At 36.1% G+C, this 23,906-nt stretch overlaps 1 pseudogene; it reads left to right on the forward strand.

Moving 5' to 3' along the window:
• Window positions 1-3,329: 3,329 nt before the first annotated feature.
• LOC109018164 lies at window positions 3,330-5,701 on the forward strand (annotated as a pseudogene).
• The last annotated feature ends 18,205 nt before the right edge of the window (window positions 5,702-23,906 follow it).

Consider the following 23,906-nt stretch of genomic DNA (forward strand, 5'->3'; position numbering starts at 1 on the left):
AGACTGAAAAAGTTAATAGGATTTTAACTCAGCTTTTACGCACTGTTGTTAATAAGAATTTAAAAACTTGAGAGGATTGTTTGCCATTTATAGGGTTTGCATATATTAGGACCATGCATACTACTACTTCATATTCTCCGTTTGAAATTGTTTATGGTTTTAATCCACTTACTCCTTCACCTATGATGTTTTTGCTTGTTGATGATAGGAGTAGCTTGCATGGATATTTTCAAATTCTTGAGAAAATTAATGAAAATGCATATAAAGTGGATCTTTCAGGTAAGTATCATGTTTCTCCTATTTTCAATGTTACTAAACTTTTTTCCTTCGATCCAGGTGGAGATTCGAGGTCGAATCCTTTTGAGGAGAGGGGGAATGAAGGGCACCAAGATAGACCTAGTCTTAAAGATATTTTGCAAGTTCCATATGGGTCATTTACAAAGTCAAGAGCCAAAAAGATCAAGGAGGCAATGCAAGGTTTGGCATAATCCACTTGAAATGAAGCTAGCAAGACTCCAACACTCAGGATGGACTTGAATGATGAAGATCCAGTTTTGATTAATTTGATAAGCTATGGAAGAGGGCAACAATATGACTTAAAGGCTTTGAGCCCTTGAAGGTTTTTAACTTGTTTAATTCATTTAAATGACTAATTTTATTAGTTTAGAATTATTGGGTTTAATTATGAGAAGGACTTAAAGGGGGGCCTAGTCAATGGCATGTTGCGAAATTTATTATTTTGTTGAACTAGGTTTTCAAGAAGTACTATAGCAAACTAGGGTTTTAAAGGGGTACTGTAGCGAGTTATTGTAGCGTCGTACTGTAGCCGCAGTACTATTCACTCAAGGGTATTTTTGGAAGATGGGGAATTATTATTGCTAGGGTTTTAATTAGGTTTTGGTTTAAATACTCTTTATAGCCTCATTTAAATTAGTTTTTTAAAATTTGATAAATTTATTCATTGTGAATTGAGTTTATCTCCTCTTGTTCTTAATTGGACTTTTCAACTTATCAAAAGTAAATCACAACCTTTGTGGCATTCCTCCTTTGTAATATGGGTTATTGAAACGGGTTCTTCAACGGGTCTAGATTTTAATATAATCTAGGTTCTTGAAACGAGTTTTCATCGGGTCTAGATTCTCCATCCATTGACTCGATTTTGGCTTTCTTGGTGAGTTTTCAAATTGATTGTGGGTTCAAGAGATTCTATTCCCACGGGTTCATATTATCAATCTTACTTGAGTCGACCGTGACTCCTTCCTTGGATATCACATGACCGAGAAACTTCACTTCATCTAGCCAAAACTCGCACTTATTGAGGTTGGCGAACAACTAATGGCCCTTGAGCATTTCCTTCACCAATTTTAAGTGGTTTTCATGATCTTCGGCACATCTGGAATACACTAAGATGTCAATAATAAAGAGCACTACAAGTAAGTCCAAGAATGGTCGAAACACTATTTATGATGCCCCTAAAAGCCGCTGGGGCTTTAGCTAACCCAACAGGCTGAACTCATAATGGTTATACCTAGTCCAAAAGGTGGTCTTTGGTATGTTTCCTACTTTAATCCTCAAATTTTGATATCTTGGCCTAAGTTCAATCTTAAAAAAACACTATTGCTGTTTGTAGCTGAACAAATAAATCATCTTTTATTGGCAATGAATACCTATTTTTTGTTGTCACCTTATTCAGTTATCGGTAGTCGATGCACATCCTAAGGATCCCAGCTGTCTTTTCAAAATGGTACTAGTGCTCCCCAAGGTGAAATTCTATGCTTGATCAATCATTTTCACGAGCCGTGACCCCTTATGCAGACCCACTCCGGAAGTGACCCTTCAGGTGGAGTGTGGGCTTGTGTACTATACTGCTACTCTTCTAAGCATTTTCCATATTGTTTTGGAAAGCTCACATTCTACTCTTGTATTTCTTAGATTGTTGATCACCTTTGGCGAGTAGCTCTTATCTCATCAAAGCCACCAGTCTCGCCTTCAAGGTTGGCGACTTTTCTAGCTTGCCTACCATGAGGCGAGACACTCATCTCCACCTCGCGTTGGGATGTATCTGTCAAGAGTTCTGCAAGGTGCTTGCTCTCTCCTACATGTTGGACTAGTTGCACTTTGCAGCCTCCACAACTATTTTCTTCACCAAACCAATAGAGTGTCCCTTATCTTTCTTTCCACTTAACATCATTAGTGGTATGTCCCCTTGTGCACGTAGGACCCTCATACTTTTGAGAAATTCTGAAACAAACCATCAATTTTGTCTCTAAAAATAATTTTTGAGATGAATTTCAATTCTCTCAAAAAAGTTGTCTAAAAAAATTAAATTTGTTGTAGTAAAAGTAATGATAAAATAACAATATTAAATAATTTATTTATATCATATCTTATCTTATCCACGGGTTAAAAAAATGTAGATGAAGGCAAAATTTTCTAAAGACAAGAGGACAAGTTTCTTTTGTCACATTCAATTTTTTTTTTTTTTGATAAATTTTGTCACATTCATTGAATTTTAAGCTCTGTTTCTATACTTATACAATTCAAGGCCTAATATTTTGATAAAAATTATGGGAAAAGCCAGATAGACACTATGTATCGTACGTAGGGCTGTATCGTAGGGCTTGGGGATATATATATATATATATATATATATATATATATATATATATATATATATATAGTCTCAACAAGACGAAGTTACCCGCAATTGAGATTAAGGGTGAAAATGACACTCCACTATCATGCATGACATCACTAGAGACTGTAAGCGAAGTGGACTTGGAGATAGACCACTTGATATAGATGCCAGCGCGCAAGTACCGTGTCTCATTATCATAACTCTTAGTTTATACGATTTATTTCATGGGTCGATTATACAGCCACATACAATGCTCCTCGTTCATCGCACGTTATAAATTATTAAATTATGATTGTCTTATGATCAGTTTTCTTTTTGAATATTTTTATTGCTAATTCATATCCAAAATTCTATAAAAAAAATTATTTATTGATGATAAATTATTTCATATAAAAATGATTATTTTTTATTAAAATAAATTTATTTTACTCATAAATAATTATTTTTGTTATAAATAATTCATTATAAATTGTCATTTTTCTTGTAATAGGATGGCTTTCCGTTTCGTCAATGTACTGTGAATGATAGAGAATTTGCTAGGAAGCAAACAAGATCTGAAACTTTATCGGATTTTTGCTTTATGGAAACGGTGTTTGTCGAACCTTGACCTACACAAAGGACTCAAAAAGAAGTATGCCCTTATATAAACCCCCATCGACAACCAAATCAATTACGCTTTGGGTTTCTGTCCTTCACTGCTTTTATGGCTAGCATACTTGCCCTATTTCTCTTTTTCTTATTTCTATTGTGGATATGGAGGAGAACCCAAAAGGCTGCCCCTCAAAAGATGCTCCCACCAAAAGCAGGTGGTGCATGGCCTATAATCGGCCACCTCCACCTATTAGGAGGGACGCAACCTGCCCATATAACCCTAGGTGACATGGCTGACAAGAACGGACCAATCTTCAGTATCAACTTGGGCATGCATAGAGCTATAGTAGTAAGCAGTTCAAAGATAGCTAAAGAGTGTTTCACTACCAACGATAAAGTCTTTGCCAACCGTCCAAAAGCTTTGGCGACAGAACTCATGGCTTACAACTATGCCATGTTTGGTTTGGGACCATATGGTTCCTATTGGCGTCATGTTCGAAGAATAGTCACTCTTGAGCTCCTCTCAAATCACCGTATCGAGATGTTCAAACACATCCGAGAGTCAGAGGTAAATACGGCCATCAAAGAGATATACGAGTTGTCGACCAAGAACAACAACGCATTAGTGGAGATGAGAAGATGGTTCGGTTATGTAACCCTAAACGTTGTGTTTATGATGGTTATAAAGAAGCGATTTGCTTGGGCTGTAACCAAGGATGAGGATGAAGGAAATGATCAATTTCGAAATGCGATGAGAGATTTCGTTGTGTTGAGTGGGACATTTGTAGCGTCAGATGTACTTCCATATCTAAGATGGTTGGACTTGGGTGGGTACGAGAAGGCAATGAAGAAAACAACAAAAAAAAATAGATCATGAGGTCGAAGGATGGCTAGAAGAACACAAGCAAAGAAGAATTTCTGGGGAGATAAAAAAAGGACATCAAGACTTTATGGATGTGATGTTGTCTACTGTCGTTGACAGTGAGGAGATTTCTAATTATGATGATGATACAATCATCAAGGCTACTTGTCTAGTATGCTTTTGATAACCCTATTTAAGCTGATGTAGAGTACTAAGATTGCTTTGCTTTATATTTATTGAAGTTGACTGATCACAAGTATCCTTCTTTTTACTTCATTAAATTATTAACTGGAGTTTAACATACAATCAGGGAATTTTTTCACATATTAAAAAAGAATCCAGCTCTCTTGTTATGGTAACCTCCCCAAATTTTCAGTGAATTTGTTGGTTCTTGTTTGCAAAAAGAAAATAGTAGATTTTCGTGCCAGCTTGGGCTAGGGTTTTGAAAACTTCCGTCTTGTTCCTAAAATCTGCCCAAATATATGCTAGCGGTCCACCAAAGCAAATCTAGGATTTATAACTCTCGCGCAGTACTCCATTTCAAAGAAAAATGGATAAATTTGGCTAGGTCCGATACGAAAAAAAAAAAATTATTGGTGACCCACTATTTTTCAAAATGAATATACGGAAATTGCATTCCCTAAGATTATATCTAATATTACTAATACTCGTCCACAAAAAATAAATCATTTTGATATTAAAAAAAAAAATTGTTTCTCTTTTAAACACAAAATATAAGCCCAGGCTTGAAGAGAGCACTCATCAAAAACTTGAAGAAAAAAATACAAAACAAAATAAACCAAACCGCAGAAGCGAGAGGAAATTGCAAGTATTTATTAATATAGGCTTTGCTCTTTTTTAATCTTTTGAGGGGAATAGTTTCGTTGAGTTCTACTTTAGTTTAATATGGTAAAATTATAAATAGCATATACATATAACATGCTGAGACTTTTGCAGGGCCTCATCTTTGGTGGTACAGATACAACGACGGTGACAATGACATGGGCGCTCTCTCTACTTCTTAATAACCAAGTGGCTCTTAAGAAAGCCCAACAAGAATTAGACCTCCTGATTGGTATAGATAGGTTAGTGATGGAATCAGACGTCAAAAACCTAGTCTATCTTCATGCTGTCATCAAGGAAACAATGCGTTTATATCCCGCTGCGCCACTTTCTCTGCCGCATGAGTCTCTTGAGGATTGCACTTTGGCTAGTTACCACATCCCAACGGGCACCCGTCTTCTTGTTAATCTATCAAAGATTCATAGAGATCCCCAAGTGTGGGCAGATCCAACAGAATTTCTATGTAAGGACCAGAAAGATTCCTTACAAGCTACAAAGATGTTGACTTTAAGGGCCAGCATTTTGAGTTCATACCATTTGGCAGCGGGAGGAGATTTTGTCCAGGAATCTCATTTGCACTACATGTTATGCAACTCACACTTGCTAACTTCTTGCATGCCTTTGAGATTACGACAGTACCAGCAGATGAACCAGTAGACATGACTGAGAGAGTCGGACTTACATCCCTGAAAGCCACCCCACTTGAAGTCCATCTCACCGACGCCTTCCTTCCTCAGCATATGCATGATCATTTGAGTATATGTTAAATTGGTACAATATTGTTAAGGAGTTTCGTAATGATCTTCATGCACAAGGATATATATTTTGAAATGCTTTGGCATGTTCGCTTGTTCTTGTTTTTTTTTTTTTTTGGCGTGTTCGCTTGTCAAAGTACGTAACTATCTTAAGCATATTAAGGGATGTTCTACCACAATTTCATAATTAAAGTATAGTAATTTCTTTTTTGGAAAATTTATCGTACATGTCCTTCGAATTTGATATTTTTCTCAACTGATCCTGAAGTTGAAAAAGGTTTCATAGGGTTAAGGTCTCTATTAAAATGGTCCCTCCATCCTATAGGAAATTAAAAAAAAAAAAAAAAAAAAAGTAAGGGATACGTTGCACTACACTATGTGTAACCATATAATGTATGCAAATTGGAATTGTTCTCCTAGAATTAGTAACTTATGCGTGTTAGATAACCTTAAGATTATCATTATTATAAAAACCTTTGAAAGGTCTTTAGTTAAATTATATAAAACTAAACCACTATTTTACTTTATTGATAATAACGCAAGGTGCATGTTATTTTCTCTAAGTGCACATTATCATTATTTTTTTTTGGCATGTTTTTAATGGACTGGCATGATTTCATTGGTTATTTAAAAATGAGTTGTAAAATAGTTACTCTTGATGAACTCGTGTCACTCTATTAAAAATAAATTTTAATATTATAAAATTACCTTCCATTTTATATAGAATTATGAATTAGTTGTAAGACTATCATTTCCTAAGTTAAAGACTCTTTTTAGTGGCATCATCATTATATCTGTTACGTTGGGGGACGTAGAAACTAGAAAGCCCAAACATAAGTTACAGATCGAACTCGCGAAATGAATCTACCCACGCATCTCTATAAGCTGACAAATGATCCTAGCCGAAAGGTCCTACAATACGTACATTGAACACTAGATAAAAGCCGAAACAGAAGTTACAGAACTCGCGAAATGAATCTACCCACGCATCTCTATAAGCTGACAAATGATCCCCAGCCGAAAGGTCCTACAATACATACATTGAACACTTGATAAAAGCCGAAACATAAGTTACAGAACTCGCGAAATGAATCTATCCATGTAACACCCCAAACCCGGTTAGCCTGGAGAATTACTACCTGTGACTTAAGAATATATTTTCCAACACAAGTAAAATAAAATACCAAAACTTTATTAGCAAAATTCAATCTCATGTACTCTAAATAACCACATTGAAAACTCCACGTAGTCATTACTGCAACAAAAATAAACTAAAGAGTACACAATCTCCTGGTAGTCATAACAAACCAAACTAATAATTTCATAAGTCTTACTAAACCCAAGCCCAAGATATAATTAAATCTAAAAGACATTAAAACTAAAGGACATCAGAATTAATTCTTCTAACATCCTCTCCTCAGCTTAATCATGCTCACCAATCTAATCCAGGTCTCCAGTTGGACTCTCCACATCATCTGAAAAATATTATGAAGATAGGGGTGAATTATCAACAACTCAGTAAGCAGAGGACATATGCTAGTGTGCAAACATGAGCATTTACCAAGTACAATATGTAGAACAAAATATTTTACAGAGTTACCATACAGAACAAAACATGTTTTCCAAAAATAATGGAGCGATGGTTTTAAGACAAGTAAAACCCGTAATACTTTGGCAAAATATAAACTGAGTATCATCATCAGATCAAAACAGAGCATCAAACAGAGCAGAGACCATGTTTCACCCCCGTGGTAGGGTTGTGCTAACCCCAGTGGCCAAACCAGGCAGAGACAGAGGTGAAATCTTTCCTTTATTCTTCTCGGAGCCCCGAGTGTGCACACAGGAAAAACCACAATAAAATCACTTTGTTTTCAAAGTGAGTGCACTCAGAGACAGAGAAGTTGGTACCAACCCAAACAGAACAGAGCAAAGCAGAGACAGAGTCAAATACAATTACCAGTACAACATGCCAAAGGTTTTCGGATGTTATATCAAAATAATACAGAGTACCAAAATAGAATCAGACAGTTTACACACACTGACAACAAAAGCCAGAACATCTTTCCAAATAAAAGCACAATTTTCCATATTCTCAATATCGCTCACTTTTTCAGATTCAGAAACCACATGATAGAATTTAGCTCATGTCTACACAATGCATGTCATAACATATTTTTCCTTTTTCATAAAGATTTGATGAATAATGCAGATAAGCGACCGAGGTTGATCTTTATTTTTCCCAAGTTCCCATTACATCACAAAATATGCAAGTTTTCATATAGTCAACCTTAGTCTTATTAACATGTATAAAACCTAGCATAAGAACCCCGCTTACCTGAACAACTTAGTTTTTCAGAATTTTCCTAAAAAATGTAGAGTCGAAAATAAATCGTCATCTATAAAAATAATCACATAATTTCAGTAAGTTTTCAATCAAACACGGATTCCGATATTTAAGCCTAAACTTCTAAAATAATCTATTTTAATATCTGAAAACTTAAAACCCTCATAATCCCAAAATATATCATTACTTCCTAAAAATCACCAATATTCACCATGACCAACGTCAAACTCAAAACACCAATATTTAAACTCGAAATAGCCAACAAATTTCATAGCATAAACCAATCTCACACAAACAACTCTATCATCCAATCCAAACGACCCCTTACTCCTTGGACTCAATCCGGCACAACCAACGAATTCACAGTAAATATGAATTAGCGTAGAAATACATTTAAATCTCAAAAGTTCTTTGGGAAAAATACTTACAATGCTATAATATAATTTTTGAAAGATCACGGAGGTGCTAGAAGCGGCAACGCAGCAACAAAACAGTGTCAAATGCACTGTGGTCGTGAGTCTCAAAAACTCACTTTTGAACGGGTGTAAACGAAGACCCGAGATTGATAGGGTAGGGCTTAGGGATGTCCGTGAAACTAGTGGTGGTGGTGGTTGGTAGCAGGTAGCGACGTAGAGGGCGGTCGAAGGCTAAAATACCCAAAACGGAAATATTGATGGTGCGGCTTCACCGATGACAGATCGGAGATGGGATTGGGTCCATTGAGTTGCTAGGAGGTCGAGGATGATGTGGTGAGAAGATGGTGGCCGGAGGTGGCGCGACGGCGACTCAGTGGTGCAAGGAGTGTCGCGGCTTGGTGTGGTGCGTGGGGGCTATCGGTGGCGAGTTAGGGGCTGAAATCACAGGGGGTGATCGCCGGTCGAAGGGGAGGTGAGAGGGAGGGGCGGTGTCGGTCACCGTCGGCGTACGGCGGCAGGCTTGGGGACAATGCACAAATGGAGAAAAGAGAGAGGGAGAGACGTGCGTGCGGGGAGAACCAGGGAGAAGGAAAGAAATAAAAGAAATAAAAAGAAAAGAAGAAAAGAAAAAGTGAGGAAAGAGAAAATTGAGGGAAATAAATTAGGTCCAATTCCCACATCTTGGATCACAAAAATGATTCAATAGAAATGATTTCAAAACAACAAGTAAAATAAAATAATTCAAACGTAGTGATTAAAATGAAAATAAATAATTAAACCCAACAATAAGTTAATTAAATATGAAAAACAATTTAAATGTATTACAATAATCAATTATAAGAAAGCACTTCAAAATAATTCCCACAAAATTAAAATCATAAAAATAAACCCACTAAACATCTAACCAATTTTAAAACAAAAGAATAAATTTTTAAATTAATAAAAAATCATCTTTCAATTAAAAAAATTATACTAAAATACGGGATATTACAACCCACGCATCTCTATAAGCTGACAAATGATCCCCAGCCGAAAGGTCCTACAATACATACATTGAACACTAGATAAAAGCCGAAACAGAAATTACAGAACTCGCGAAATGAATCTACCCACGCACCTCTATAAGCTGACAAATGATCCCCAGCCGAAAGGTCCTACAATACATACATTGAACACTAGATAAAAGCCGAAACAGAAATTACAGAACTCGCGAAATGAATCTACCCACGCATCTCTATAAGCTGACAAATGATCCTAGCCGAAAGGTCCTACAATACATACATTGAACGCTAGATAAAAGCCGAAACAGAAGTTACAGAACTCGCGAAATGAATCTACCCACGCACCTCTATAAGCTGACAAATGATCCCCAGCCGAAAGGTCCTACAATACATACATTGAACACTAGATAAAAGCCGAAACTGAACTCCTGAAATTTATTCTACGTCTCTTGGTAGCTTTTATGCGACAAGCTGGGCTTTTAACATTAATTTCAGCCGACATTTTGATTTCGGTACTGTAAATGGGCTTCGATGCGTCAAGCTGGGCTTCACTTTTAGCTGTGTATAATAAACATATTTTAGCAAACAGCAACTATAAATTAGGAATAAATTTTGACTTGATAACTTCCTTAACTGAATTAATGTTTTCTAGATTTTTTAATTAAATTCTAATTTTAGAGCGAGAGATAAAATATAAAAGCATAAATAGAGGCTATGTTTACCTCCTTGCTGGGTCGTGCATATCTACGACTAGCCAAACATACTATAAATCACTATGTCATCAAAGTTAATGCATTCAAAACAGTCATGTTTACCCTCACATCAAGGTTGTACATATTTGCAGTTAGTCAAACAGAACGTAAATCACTTTGTTACCAAAGTGGGTACACTCAAAACAGATAAAACAATTTCACACCTGTGCCAAGATCAAAATGGTGATGGTCAAAGTGGCTTACCCATATCGACGACAGGGGCAAGATCGGAGGGTGGTCCCATGAAGCATCCCACGAAAGAGAAGGACATCGCAGAATGAGAGAGAGAGTGTGTGTGTGTGTGTGGGTGTTGGGGAGAGGGGGGGGAGGGGGGGAGATGAAGAGGTAAAACAAAACCCTTGGGTCAAAAGGGTGCACTGCACCACTTTTTTTTTTCCTACGAGTAGGCTGGGTTTCACATCCCTCCCCTTTATGAAAATTTCGTCCTCAGCATTTTCAAGTATCAGGGTCCTTACATAGTGAGCAAGGGATCATATGAACATTTTGTATCCAAAACGTACTCACTTTTGATATGAGACAACAACACTTACCCCTCAAATAACTGTGAATACTTGACCCATATCTTTTCCTCAAGCTCCCAAGAAGCTTCATAATTAGGATTATAACTAGACAAAAAGGAATAACACTATTAGTTTACTTATAATTTTTAGAAATTTATAGTACAATAAAAATCTTGTGATTTTTGGATGCCAAGTGGGCCATGACTGGAAGAGTGCCACATTTCACACAAATGTGCCATGTCATCGGTCGGTAGACCCTTGAATTTGAACGCCCAACCACACGTGGTTCCATCCTCACCATTTATTTGATCTTAAGCCTACACTTGTCAATAAATTTAAATTTGCTTTTGCTTGAGTATGCAAAAAGCTTAAACCGAGTAACACTCATTTCCCCTTCAAATGTATGGTCTGCACAATCGAGGGCATTCTCCTTTCTTTTCTTCATTTTATCTCTCCACTCTCACCCTCCATTTATCTTCTGCTACCTCTTCACTCATACACACACCAAATTAACTACACAATCTTTTCCTTGATTATAAATTGAGAGAGAGTGGTGAGTGTTTACCAGTTTTGCTTTAACTTTCAAATTTTGGTGACTGTATAACTTTCTTTCTTGTTTTCTGTATTTGAATCCTATGTATGTTAGCTAGTCATTGGAAGTATTCTCTGGTAGTAAAATGGCTGCTTGATGATGATTTTGTTGGTAAATGGTTTCAATTAGCAAACTTTGGAGAGTGGTTTATGAATCATGTGTTTGGTTGTTATAGGAGCTTTGTCATGAGTTTGACTTCCATTTGAGCCTCTAACTTGAGTATAATGTGTAAATATGTCACTTTTTGTACAAGTCAAAAAGAAGTTAGTAAACAACTGGTGATGAGGTTGTGTTTCGGTTAGCCCCTATATTATTAGTATGATTGGTTTCAGCTTTAAAATTGATAAAGATTTGATTTTTATTGGGTTGCTTGATGTGTGTACAACCTGATTAAGTAAGAAAAGGGGACACATTTATTTGTTTTATGATTTTTACTTGAGATTCAAAAGGTTAGAGCATAGGATGCAACATAAAGTTTTATACATGTTTCGGTTTTACTATTTGTTTGTTGTATGAAAAAAGTTATTTTGAGGCCAGAAATGGACTTGCCATGGAATTTATTTCTATTTTGTGAATTTTGGAAAATGTTGGGGCCGAAATGCGGTTATTGAAAATTAATAGATTTAAAATGCAATTTTCTAGAGTTGAGGGGCTGAATCGCAACTCTACGATTTTTGGAAGTCCAAAAGTTTGTATATGAATTTTTGTGGTTAATTAATTAGGTAGCCTCTAACCTTAGTGTGCATTTATTTCAGCATTTGGAGGTTTTTGTCTTAAGCAAAGGATAAGTTTGTAAGTTAGCTTAAAACTTTCTTATGGTTTGTGATAGTATGTTTATTGATGAACGCTGCATCAAGATTAATGTTTATGTTCTAAAGTTCTATTTATATCCGAAATATTCATGTCATGATATAATCTCATCTCTCATGAAGCATATTTACTTCCCATGAAGCATAAGTTATGCATTAAATATGTTTTCTTATGAATGCAAGCTAGGATGTGGCATTATACTAGTGAAACTCCTTTATCTACTCTGGAGTGAGTAATAAAGGAGTGGAGTCCCTAGATTGATGAAAAATAGTCAATGACTTTGAATGAATACTAACGGTTTTGGAGCACAGGTAAGAGCATTCTTGCCGATGGGTGTGCTAGGATCCTCATTGTGAAGATTGTCATAAATACCCGTGTATAATTTTATCTAAATACACATTATTTTATATATGCTTCAAATTAGGTTTATTATGCAAGAGGGTTACAAATATGATTACGTGATATTTTACCTTCTCACAGATACAAGGTCGAGCCCATTAATTATATGTCGTAGGTGACAAATGTTTCATTCAATAATCTTTCCAAGTTTTTCATAAACCTTTTTTTAGCCGTTTCATGAAGTTGTTTATTTTTTTATTGGATGCTTTTTCTTGAACACCATTTGGTTTAATGATCTTGCTACTATTTAATCAATAGTTTTTATGTTAATATTTTATTTCTTTACTTGTTGAGATAAAAAAACAAAAGAAACATTTCAAGAAGCCATATATAGTCCACATAAACATATGTCATGTTTATCCCCTGGCAGGATCGTGCATATCTAGGATTAGCCAAGTATAACATAAATCACTTTGTCATCAAAGTAAGTGCATTCAAAATATCGTCATGTTTACCCCATGGTAGGGTTGTGCATATTTGTTGTTAGCTAAGCATAACGTAAATCACTTTGTAATCAAAGTGGGTGCACTGAAAGCATATGCCAAAATTTTCACACATGTGGCAAAGTCAAAATAGTGGCCATCATTTTGCACTTATGGCAAGGTCAGAATAGAAGCCACCATTTTACACTCATGTCTAGGTCAGAAAACTGGCCACATTATATACCGTTAAAGAAACAACACAGCAGTGCTTAGAGATATAGTCACCTTGAGTTTAAGTGTTCTAGTCAACCACAATCCAGTGAGAAAGAGTTATCTACAGCAGGAATTAAAACTTATCTAGATAAACTTCTTTCGTTACATGGTTTCTATCTTAGTTGATAAGTCTTATATGTAACAATGTGTTCTTCTCCAAGAGTTGTTACTTGTTAGCAAATCTTATCAAATGTAAACTGAATATATGTTGTAATTCTATTTATATACGATGAATACAAAAGGATATTATTCTGCCAAATAACAAAATCCAATCATTGTTTCATATACCTGTGGGAGGGCCTGCATCCAAAAGCATAATAGAATCTTTTGCCTCAGGGTTTACAAATACAATGCAAGAACAAAAAAATGTACTCAATAGGTAATATCGTATGTTCAGATAAAATCTCAGACTTCATATTCACATTTTATGCAACAAAGAAATAGAGTACAAAACAATTGCACATGTCTACCCCAGTCATGATAAAATATCATATTTTATTTCTCAGATACAAAGAAAAGCGCAGAAAATATCCATAGTTGGTTTTGTAACAAAAATATGCAAGTTTTCTAAAAAATCAACATCAATGTATTTTAGGCAAAATCTAGTATAGAAGTATCGTTTACCTAACTTTTGCGGTATACCACCTGAGTTTTGAACCGAAGAGTAGCAATGTCACAACCTAATCCAAAAATATTGAAAGCATGTTAATAACTCCAACCAATACAAAACCTACCTAACTAAAAATATTCTATAAACCAAACTATGGCTTAATAAGATCCAAAATCCATGAGCCCAAAAACTACCCATAAACAAATAGTCCTTGGAGAGATAGCCCATAGGGTTGTATCGATACTTGGAGAGATAGCCTACAGTCTTTTGGCCATCCATATTAGCACCATAGCCTCAGAGTCGGCCTTCAGCACCGGAGGGTGTTTATTAGTTTCATTTCAGAGTTTATTAGCTTTTACCACTGTAGAGGTTTTGATTTGCACGCAGAATTGGATCAAGGGAATTCCAATTCATGTTCCAAATGTTCTTGAGTATGAGGAAGTCGACGTCGAGGAGGAGGGTGGTGATTAGCATGGATTTGGTATTTATTTTAATTTTATTTTCTAATTTCTTATTAATTAATTTATTTTCATTTGATTGATATTAATTAATTTCATTTCAAATTTAATTGTTATAGTGATACATGAGATGGTGTCTACTGCTACCTTCGATGCAGTATGACTTTGTATTGGACCCACCATTGCCATGGTTTGCACAATTTGTCCCTTAATTGGTTTTTGCATTTATAATTTTATATAATATTTTAATATCTAATTATTTTGCTTGTATGTTTTTTAGCTTTTATATTCTCAATATACATATGCCAAATCCTAATGACTGATCTATGCTCATCTGCCTCATCTTCATCCCAAATTCCAATGGCCCAATCTCAATCTCATCTTAGTTAGTACTTTTAATATTTTGTATTTTAATTTTTAAAATTTTTGTTTCATCTTTATAACTATATAATTCTAATTTGTTTTATTTTTAACTTATTAATATTTCAGGTTTACTTTTATGATCATGATTTTCAGTTTCACAGCAGTCGACACAACTCACTACTTAGTGAACTCACTGCCACAGCGCCACCCCAAATCGATCAAATTGAAAAGTTATGATTTTGTTAATTTACAATTAAGTGTAATGTTGCTACAATAGTTAATAGTTCAATTTTTAATATTTAGTATTTTTATAGGAGTTTGTAATATTGTAATAGTTTTATTAGTTCTCTTAATTTGTATAATTGTAAATTGCAATACCATAGTATCTTAGTGATGATTATTACTTAATTAGTTAATAGTTGAAACTTACTATATAGTTAATAGTTATATATATATATATATATATTTCAGTTTTTAAACAATTTTTTTTTGTTAAATTCTGGGCCCAAAATGGTCCAAAAACGGATTCTAGGCCTAAAGTGGCCCAAAAACATATTCTGGGCCATTTTGGGCCCAGATAATTGAGTTGAGACGCGGCATGGGAAAAAATTACCCACCCCTGTACCCTGGCAAGCGGACGGGGTACCCTACCCCGACGTGGATGGGGGTGGGGTACAGGAAAAAATTACCCACCCTTGCATGGGCGGGGAAGGAGTGGCCTTAGAACCCTCCCCCCGGCGGGCACCAAAACGCATGGAATCCCTTTCTTTCTCTCCTCTCTTTCCCTGTTTCTCTCCCACCTGTGCCGTCCCCTCATGTGAACCCCCAGCAAGCCCGCACTGTAACTCCTCGATCCTGGAAGTCTGGAGAGTTAGCCTTTATTACTTAATACCAACTCCAATATCAGAACTATAAAATCCAAAAAACTCCATAAAATATTAGTTCATTTGCTCAGTCAAAATATCTATATTTCTTCATAGCGACAACAAAGAAGAAATTCTCAATAACATAAATTAAAAACTCCCCAAAGATTCTAAAAATATCCTTAACCCAACACATCCAAATATCTGAAAATAATCAATTTACTAACTATGACTCTCAAATAAGTACTTGTACTCTCGGGCACTTATTCATCTACGATCATCACACCTTACTAAAACTTCCTACTCTTGCTCTCCAGTTGAACCATCAAAATTATCTGAACGATGTTTGGAGATAAGGGGTGAATTATCAACAATTCAGTGAGCAGAGAACATATAATAGTGTGTAAACATGAGTATTTATAGAGTTCAGAATGTGAACAAAATACTTTCTTTCAGAATATAGAATAAAATATTTTCTTTCAGAAAGTAGAATCAAACTATTATAAAAAATATCAAAGCGAAAGTTCAAAATATTCATAATCAAAATCCAATGGGCATAGCATAAACTGAAACATCACATCTTATTTTATGATATCAAAATAGAGACCATATTTAACCCCCGTGGTAGGGTTGTACAAATCCCGGCGGCCAACCGAGTAGAAACAAAATGTGAATTTTCTCCTTATTATTCTCGGAGCCCTGAGTGTGCACACAGGAAAGACCACGTAGAAAACCACTTTGCTTTCAAAGTGGGTGCACCGGAAACGCAAAAGTTAGTACCAACCCTAACAGAGCCCACAGTTTTACACCAGTTGTAAGGTTAGAATGGAACAAAAATAGAAAAAGAATGTTATGCCACAGATTTTCAAAAATCACATCATATCATATCAGAGTACAAAACATCTTCAGAACATAACAAAATTAGATCACAAAAACATAATTTATGCACAAAATTTCATATTCGCTCTCTCTTACACAATTCAGAAACAAAATACCAAAATAGCTCATGTCTACACCAGTCATGTAAAAAAAAAAAACTTTATTCTTAAATAGAATCGCATGAGTAATGCAGAACAAATAACTGAGTTAGTTCAAATTTCTTTTTATAACAAAACATTAAATTCCAAATCCATTAATATCCACTTAAATTCTCCGACTAAAACATTAAATTCCAACTTATTTACTATTGAGGTCCAACTATACAATATAAAATTGGATAACATAATTATATAAAATCTATTAAAGTACATCAAGCAAAAATATCCTATAATTAAAAAATAGGCTTAATTAGTATCTGTTTAAAGGGGTTTAAAAAGCAATAAAATTTTGTACTTACTATTCCCATATGAAATTCATACTTCAATAATATACTTCAAAGCTTTGTTTATTCTATATATATAAATATAAAAACTAAAGTCCTCGTACAACAAAACTAGATTTAATATAGCACTCATCTAAGATAGGGTGTTTTAGTAAATCGACTTAAAGTGCATGGGCTATCATGGGAAGGCACGGCACAACAGAACTTAAACATTATAAGCTTCCTTATTAAACCACGTAGTAGAAGCATGCTCACCGTGCGGTAAGGAGTTGTGCGAAGAGTAGGGAGGTGGAAGGCGGCTGGGCAGCTGAGTACAAAGAGATAGAGTGATGAGAGAGAGACCCATTGATGAGAGATAGAGAAACACAGTGAGAGGGAGCAAAACGTGAGGGAAAAATATGTGAGAAGTAGGGGTAGATTCGGCATGGGCTTACCGTGCTGATGATGGCTGACGAAGAGTGTTCGGACGGTGATTTGTGGTTGGCTGGGTGGTTTCCCATCCTGTAATGGGGCTGAAAAACTGGGGGAACAAGGAGATCTTACTCTGTTTTGGGGGGTCAAAAATAGAGTGTGATGGCTCCTTGTGTCCTCTCGCGTTATAGTTACCTGTTGGTTTCCGTGCGTGGAGTTGCAGTGGCTGGGTTATGGCTACTTAAAGGTGGTGAAGCGGCTGGAATGGTGAACTCTTAAGGAGTTTGGGTGGCAAAGATGCAAGGAGTTGGCTTTCTAACGCAGCAGCACCACGGTTGTGCCACTAGTCGTCTCAGGCTGGCCTCGCTAGCAACAACAGAGTGGAAGCCTCAGTTTAATCTTCTGTGATGAGGAGGAGAAGCAGCAACTTAGTCTAGGCTTGAGGATGCTTAAAACGTGTAAAATATTGAGGGCTAACAGGAGGTATAAATAGGTGAATGGAAGACCAAAATAAAACCCTAGAGAAGGGAGAAAGTGGCGTGCATGCAGAGGGATAAAACAGACGTCAAACCGTGTAGAACGTGGAGTCTGAAATAAGGTAACACGGGCTTGGCTTTTTTTAGTGAATTATAGGCCTCGACTCAACTTCCAAAAATTAATTCAACTAGTAGTCCAAAAATTTTCTGGACCCATAAAAAGATTTTTAACCTAATTATCAACACCAAAGAAAAATCATAAACCTCCAAAACAAAGATTTTAAGCCCGTAGTCTATTCCAAAAAAATACTCGAACACTCAATTGGGTTTTTCATACGCATTGGCCAAAAGATATTTAAAAAATGGCGCTTGGCTGGGTCTGGGTGTTACATGCACTACCGTCGTCGTCAGCACCACGACGTCGTCGTCGAACCCCTCATCCCTCTCCCTCTCCTTTCTCTCTGTCCCCCGTTGCGCCCCAACCCTTACTCTACTCCCTCTCTATTTCTCTGTTTTCTCCCCTTCCTTGCCGTCGTGCGCCGGCGCAAGCCCAACCACCGGCGTCGATTTCCTCTCAGCCATGCAAGAATCTCTCTCACGTCCCCCCTTTGAGTTTCTCCCTCTTCCAGCCTTGATACCCCTCGATCTCTCCCTCATCTCTCTGTTTCTCTCATCTCTGTAAGTTATGGCCACAAGACTTATGAAAATATTGTCCTATATATCCATTGATTTTTTTTTATTTTGTAGCTTCTGATCATCTCTAGCTTTTGATCATGGGTCGAAATATGCATTTTTGTTTCAGAGTCAATAGTGATATTTTAATTGATCAGAGATCATATTATATAGTGCAGGTTGGTGAAGAAAAAAAGAGGTGATGGTACTAATCAACCTATTTATAAAACATTTGTGTTGAATACGGAGCAAAAGAAAAAGAACGCAATATAAGTTGTGCCAATTAATTATAGTGTAACACCCCGTCTTTTTTTTTAGTGTATTTTTTTTAATTGAAGGATTATTTGTTATTAATTTAAAATTTGATTATCTTGTTTTAAATTTTCAGATTTTAGTGGGTTTATTTTTTTTTATGATTTTTAATTTGTGAAAATTAAATTTGACATATTTCCTTAATATTAATAATTGTTATGCATTTAAATTTCTCTTAATTTAAATTAGTTTGTGGGTTTTAAAATTATTGTATTGTTGGATTTAATTATTTTATTTTACTTAGTCACTGTGTTTAAATTTATTTTATTTAAAATTGTTGTGTTGAAATAATTTTTCGTTGAAATTTTGTGACTCAAGTTGTGAGTTTTAGACCTCATTTATTTCCCTTCATTTTTCTTTTCCACTTTCTTTTTCTCTTTTCTCTTTTTCTTCTTCTTTTTTTTTTCTTTTCCTTTTCCGGAACTGCTCCCTCCCGCGCGTGACCCAGCCCCTCTCTCTCTCTCCGTCCGATCCTCCTCTCCCCCAGCCCGCCGCCATGCGCCTCCGTCTGGTGACACCGCCCAGCCCACGGCCTTCCCCACCCTTCGGCAACCACCTCCCTCCAATCTCAACCCCTCTCGCGTCGCCGTTTGCCCCCACGCGCAACACTATGCCGCGGTGTTCCTTGTGCTCGTGTGCCGCCGTCACGCCACCATCGGCCACCATCTATTCACCACTTCATCATCGACCTCCTAGCAACCTAATGCACCCATCCTTGGCTCCGATCTGTCACCGGTGAAGCCCATCTATCTCCATCTCCGATTCGTGCTTTTTGGCCTTCAACCGCCGCCCACGCTGCCACCCACGGCCAACCACCACCACCACTAACTTCACCGACATCCCTAGGCCCTACCCCATCAATCTCGGGTCTTCGTTTACACCCGTTCAAAAGTGGGTTTCTGAGACCCACGGCCACAATGCATTTCGCACTGTTTTGTTACTGCGTTGCTGCTTCTAGCACCTCCGTGATCCTTCAAAAATTATATTATAGCATTGTAAGTATTTTTCCCAAAGAACTTTTGAGATTTAAATGTATTTCTACGCTAATTCATATTTACTGTGAATTTGTTGGTTGTGTCGGACTGAGTCCGAGGAATAAGGGGGGTCGGTTGGAATTGATGATGGAGTTGTTTGTGTGAGATTGGTTTATGCTATGAAATTTGTTGGCTGTTTCGGGTTTGAATATTGGTTTTTTGAGTTTGACGATGGTCATGGTGAATATTGGAGATTTTTAGGAAGTGATGATATATTTTGGGATTACGAGGGTTTTAAGTTATGAGATATTAAAATAGGTTATTTTAGAAGTTTAGTATTAAATATCGAAATCCGTGATTGGTTGAAAACTTATAGAAATTATGTGATTATTTTTATAGGTGACGATTTATATTCGACTCGACATTTTTTTAGGAAAATTCTGAAAAGCTAAGTTGTCCAGGTAAGTGGGGTTCATATACTAGTTTTGCATAAAAGAAATAAAATGATGTTGACTTTGAAAATAAACATGTTTGTTTTTTGAAAAGAAATGATCTGAAAACAACCTCAGATGTTTATTCTGCATATGCATAAATTCAATATAAGAGAAAGTGTTTTTCTATCATGATTGGTGTAGACATGAGTTAGTTTTATGCACTTTATTTCTGAACTATGCAAAAGAGCGAATAAGAAATTTTAAAAGTTTTGTTATGAGCCAATGAAAATATGTTGATTCTGTTTAGTCGAACATGTGAAGTGATCTAAAGCAATTAAGTATTTTGTTTTGATATGATGAGTCATCTGAAAACCTTGGCATGAAGTTCTGATTCTGTATATGATTGTAATCGGATTTTCAATGAAATCTGTTCTGTTTCTGTTAAGGCCCAGCCATGGGTATAATGGTGGTTTATAACCCTACCACGGGGGTGAAACATGGAATATGACCCAGACACGGGTATAATGGTGGTTTATAACCCTACCACGGGGGTGAAACATGGAATATGGCCCAACCACGGGTATAATGGTGGGTTATAACCCCACCACGGGGGTTAAATATAGTATTGTCTCGATGTGATGCTAAGAGATGATTTAATTATAATGTTTCAGTTTGGAAATGCCAACAGATTTTCTTTTTGGAATAAGTTTATTTTTCTGGAAATTTCCCTCTAATGCTTTTGTACAAAGTTTTGTTTCTGCATTCTGAAAGTAAATGTTTTGTTCTGCTTATCAAATGTTATAAATGCTCATGTTTACATGCTAGTATATGCTCTCTGCTTACTGAGTTGTTGATAACTCACCCCCTTATATCCATAATATTTCAGATGACATTGATGGTTCAACTGAGGATCAGTATTAGAGTTTATGGAGAAGATTAGTAGTGAATGGTTGTTGGGTATCTCGTGGTATTAGTGTTGATGTTAGAAGTTATTTATATTTCTTAAGTTTGCTTCAACGGATTTAGACAGTTTATGGAGACTTATGTTAATGTTTCATTATTTCTAGTTTGTTATTTGAGATATGAAGAAGAGTTGGTTTTATTTGAGTTGTTGGATTGAAAATTGGATAGATGAGTTCATATGGTTTATTTAATTGAAGTATTTACGTTTGATTTGAGGTTTGAGAAAATATATATTCTTGAATTTGGAAGTATTCTAGTCTTGTTAGAATTGATTATCAAGTTATATGAGTTAACTCTCTGGACCCTTGGGGACGGGGCGTTACATATAGAATGTTCCTTTCTCCATCTCATGACTGGTGTTTTATTAAAACTGGTCTTCCTAATATTGATAGTGATTGGCATAAGGTGGCCAATTAATCACCTGTGCATCTTCTTTAATGTGCTAAGTACTGATTTGTTTTGCATTTATTTTGTATTATCTATTAGTTTGTCTCAGTCTCTGATCATCACAGAAAAAAATAAATAAGAACTAGTTTTTATTATTCCAGCTTGTTTTTAATAATATATATGGAGCACGTACAACTTATCCTTTCATTGTGCTAATTACAAAGAAAATAGGTTCCTTACACACCAAGTGATCAATAAGGCAATCATCCAAAATCTGTTTTTTAATTAGCAGGCAAATAATGGCTAATCATCTTTCTTAATCAGTCAATATTCCCTTTAAAAGAAAAAACATGTACAAGAGGTAAAGCGAGTCTTAGTGTCTGGGCAACCCATCCCCGTGTTACACATCAAATCCATTTTTCCTTTACGAATAGCACTTCAATTAATTACTCATTATGACCTTTTCAAAACATATGCATGAAAAAAGAGCCTAGCTAGGTTTTCAGATATATATTATATTTTTTACTCACTTTTATCTGTTACGAATCCAAAAAGCTTATAACAAAGGGATATTGTATGATTGTTGAGATGTCTCTCCATTGCTGAACCAATAACAGCTTTCTATTTAGCTATTTGTAATTTATTATCTATGTATTTGTTTCTTTTTTTGCATGATTCAAAGTGAAAGAGGTGCATGTAGGTCTTGTCAACAAAACTAAGGAACCGCTGTATTGTTATATATATCTATCAACAGGTCTTGTTTAATGCGATGGGAGGCATGGCATGGGATTCTATGTATATATCTATCAATCGATTTAGGAGCCTAGGAGTTACATATGCCATAGATGATCAATAGCTTTATAAGCTAAACTAGGGAAATGTTTTGGCTAGAGTATAATGTAGAAGACGAGAATACTGTTGCAATGTCAAAATGTACTACTTTTTAGTTGGCCATGAGCTAGATCGAGTTGGGTAGAACAACAGGAAGCATCAGCTAGGCTTTGATAATATAAGCTTGTAATGCAACAGTATTTGGGGATTTACACTTGGAATCATGTGAAAGGAGCTTCATTGGATGTGTCTACTTGGTATTAGAGGCCAATCTCTCATGTTTGGTCCTCTTTCACATAACCAAACAAAACTATGTTTGATGGCCATTGAAGACCACTTTACTTTTAAACTACTAAGAGCCTTAATAATTGTTCAGTGTAGGTTGTGTCACAATAACATGTAGTTTTCAATTTCCTGTTCCAATAATATAGATCTGATCCTTGTAACTACCTTTAAAAGGCATGTAAACTACTTAAGTTTTAGATGTTTTGTCCTTTAGTACTTGGATATGATGCAAGCTTGGATGTGTTCAGTTTGAGTGATGTATCTTGTAGCTTCTGATCTGTTTATCAACTGGCAAGAGTGCCTCTTCTATTCTGTTCCATTGGAGACCTACAGAAAATTTATTGAATCTCAACTGCTACAGTCTGAGGTAAATAATCTATGTATTCTGTTTTTGTGGAAATTCAAGTAATAGGCAAGAGCAGCAGCCTGCACAATACACACAACAACAACCATGTTTAGCTTTTCTTTGAATATCTGCTGCTGTCCAGAATTTATGTTGCGAGTTTCACCTTCCTTTTCTCACATATTTCTTCTATATCTTGTGTATTTGAGTGGATAATCATAAGGAAGGAAAATATGATCTGTAAATAGGATTAAACCAACTTGTTAGAGCTCAAAGTACATCAGGAAATTTGTGATGTGTTCTATTTGTGCTGCAGCAGTTTCCCCTTCATTTTTAGCTTATATCTTCACTCTACAAGGCTGGAACTTTGGCTTAAATTTCATTTGTAAGAAGACTAAGTTCAGTGTAGATTAAAACTCCATTCTGCAGGGGAGTCTCACTTGGGAGTGAGTTTTCTCTCTAGCTAGAGTGAGTCTGAGGCTAGCTTTTGCTGGTCTGAGTGTGACGAGCATGGAGGAGGAAATGTCAAAGCAGTGGGAGAGATTAACTCTCACAAAGGAAGAAAAAGAAGGGGTTGCTCTCCAGCCAACAATAACTACAATGAGAACAAACCACTTCTGCCTACTGGTTATGATAGTGGCAGAGAAATTCATCAACAGGGAAGCTTTCAAGAGCAGTATGTCAAAAATATGGAAATGTGATAGCTGGCTCCAGTTCTCAGAAGTTGGGACTAATAAGTATCTGATTGAGTTCCAAAGTAAAAAGGATTTGGACAGGGTGATCAATGGCAGGCCGTGGTCTTTTGATAGGTGGCTTTTATGCATTCAGCCTTTCAACGGGTCAGTGTCCATTAATGAAGTAAGCTTCAGCAAAGAGGAATTCTGGATACAAGTCTACAACCTGACATTCGACTGCATGAATCAAGAGGTTGGAATCCAGATAGGAAACAGCTTGGGAAGGTTTATCAAAGTCCATGTAGATGAC

This window comes from Juglans regia, chromosome 6 (genome assembly GCF_001411555.2).
Source record: "Juglans regia cultivar Chandler chromosome 6, Walnut 2.0, whole genome shotgun sequence".
Lineage (NCBI taxonomy): Eukaryota > Viridiplantae > Streptophyta > Magnoliopsida > Fagales > Juglandaceae > Juglans > Juglans regia.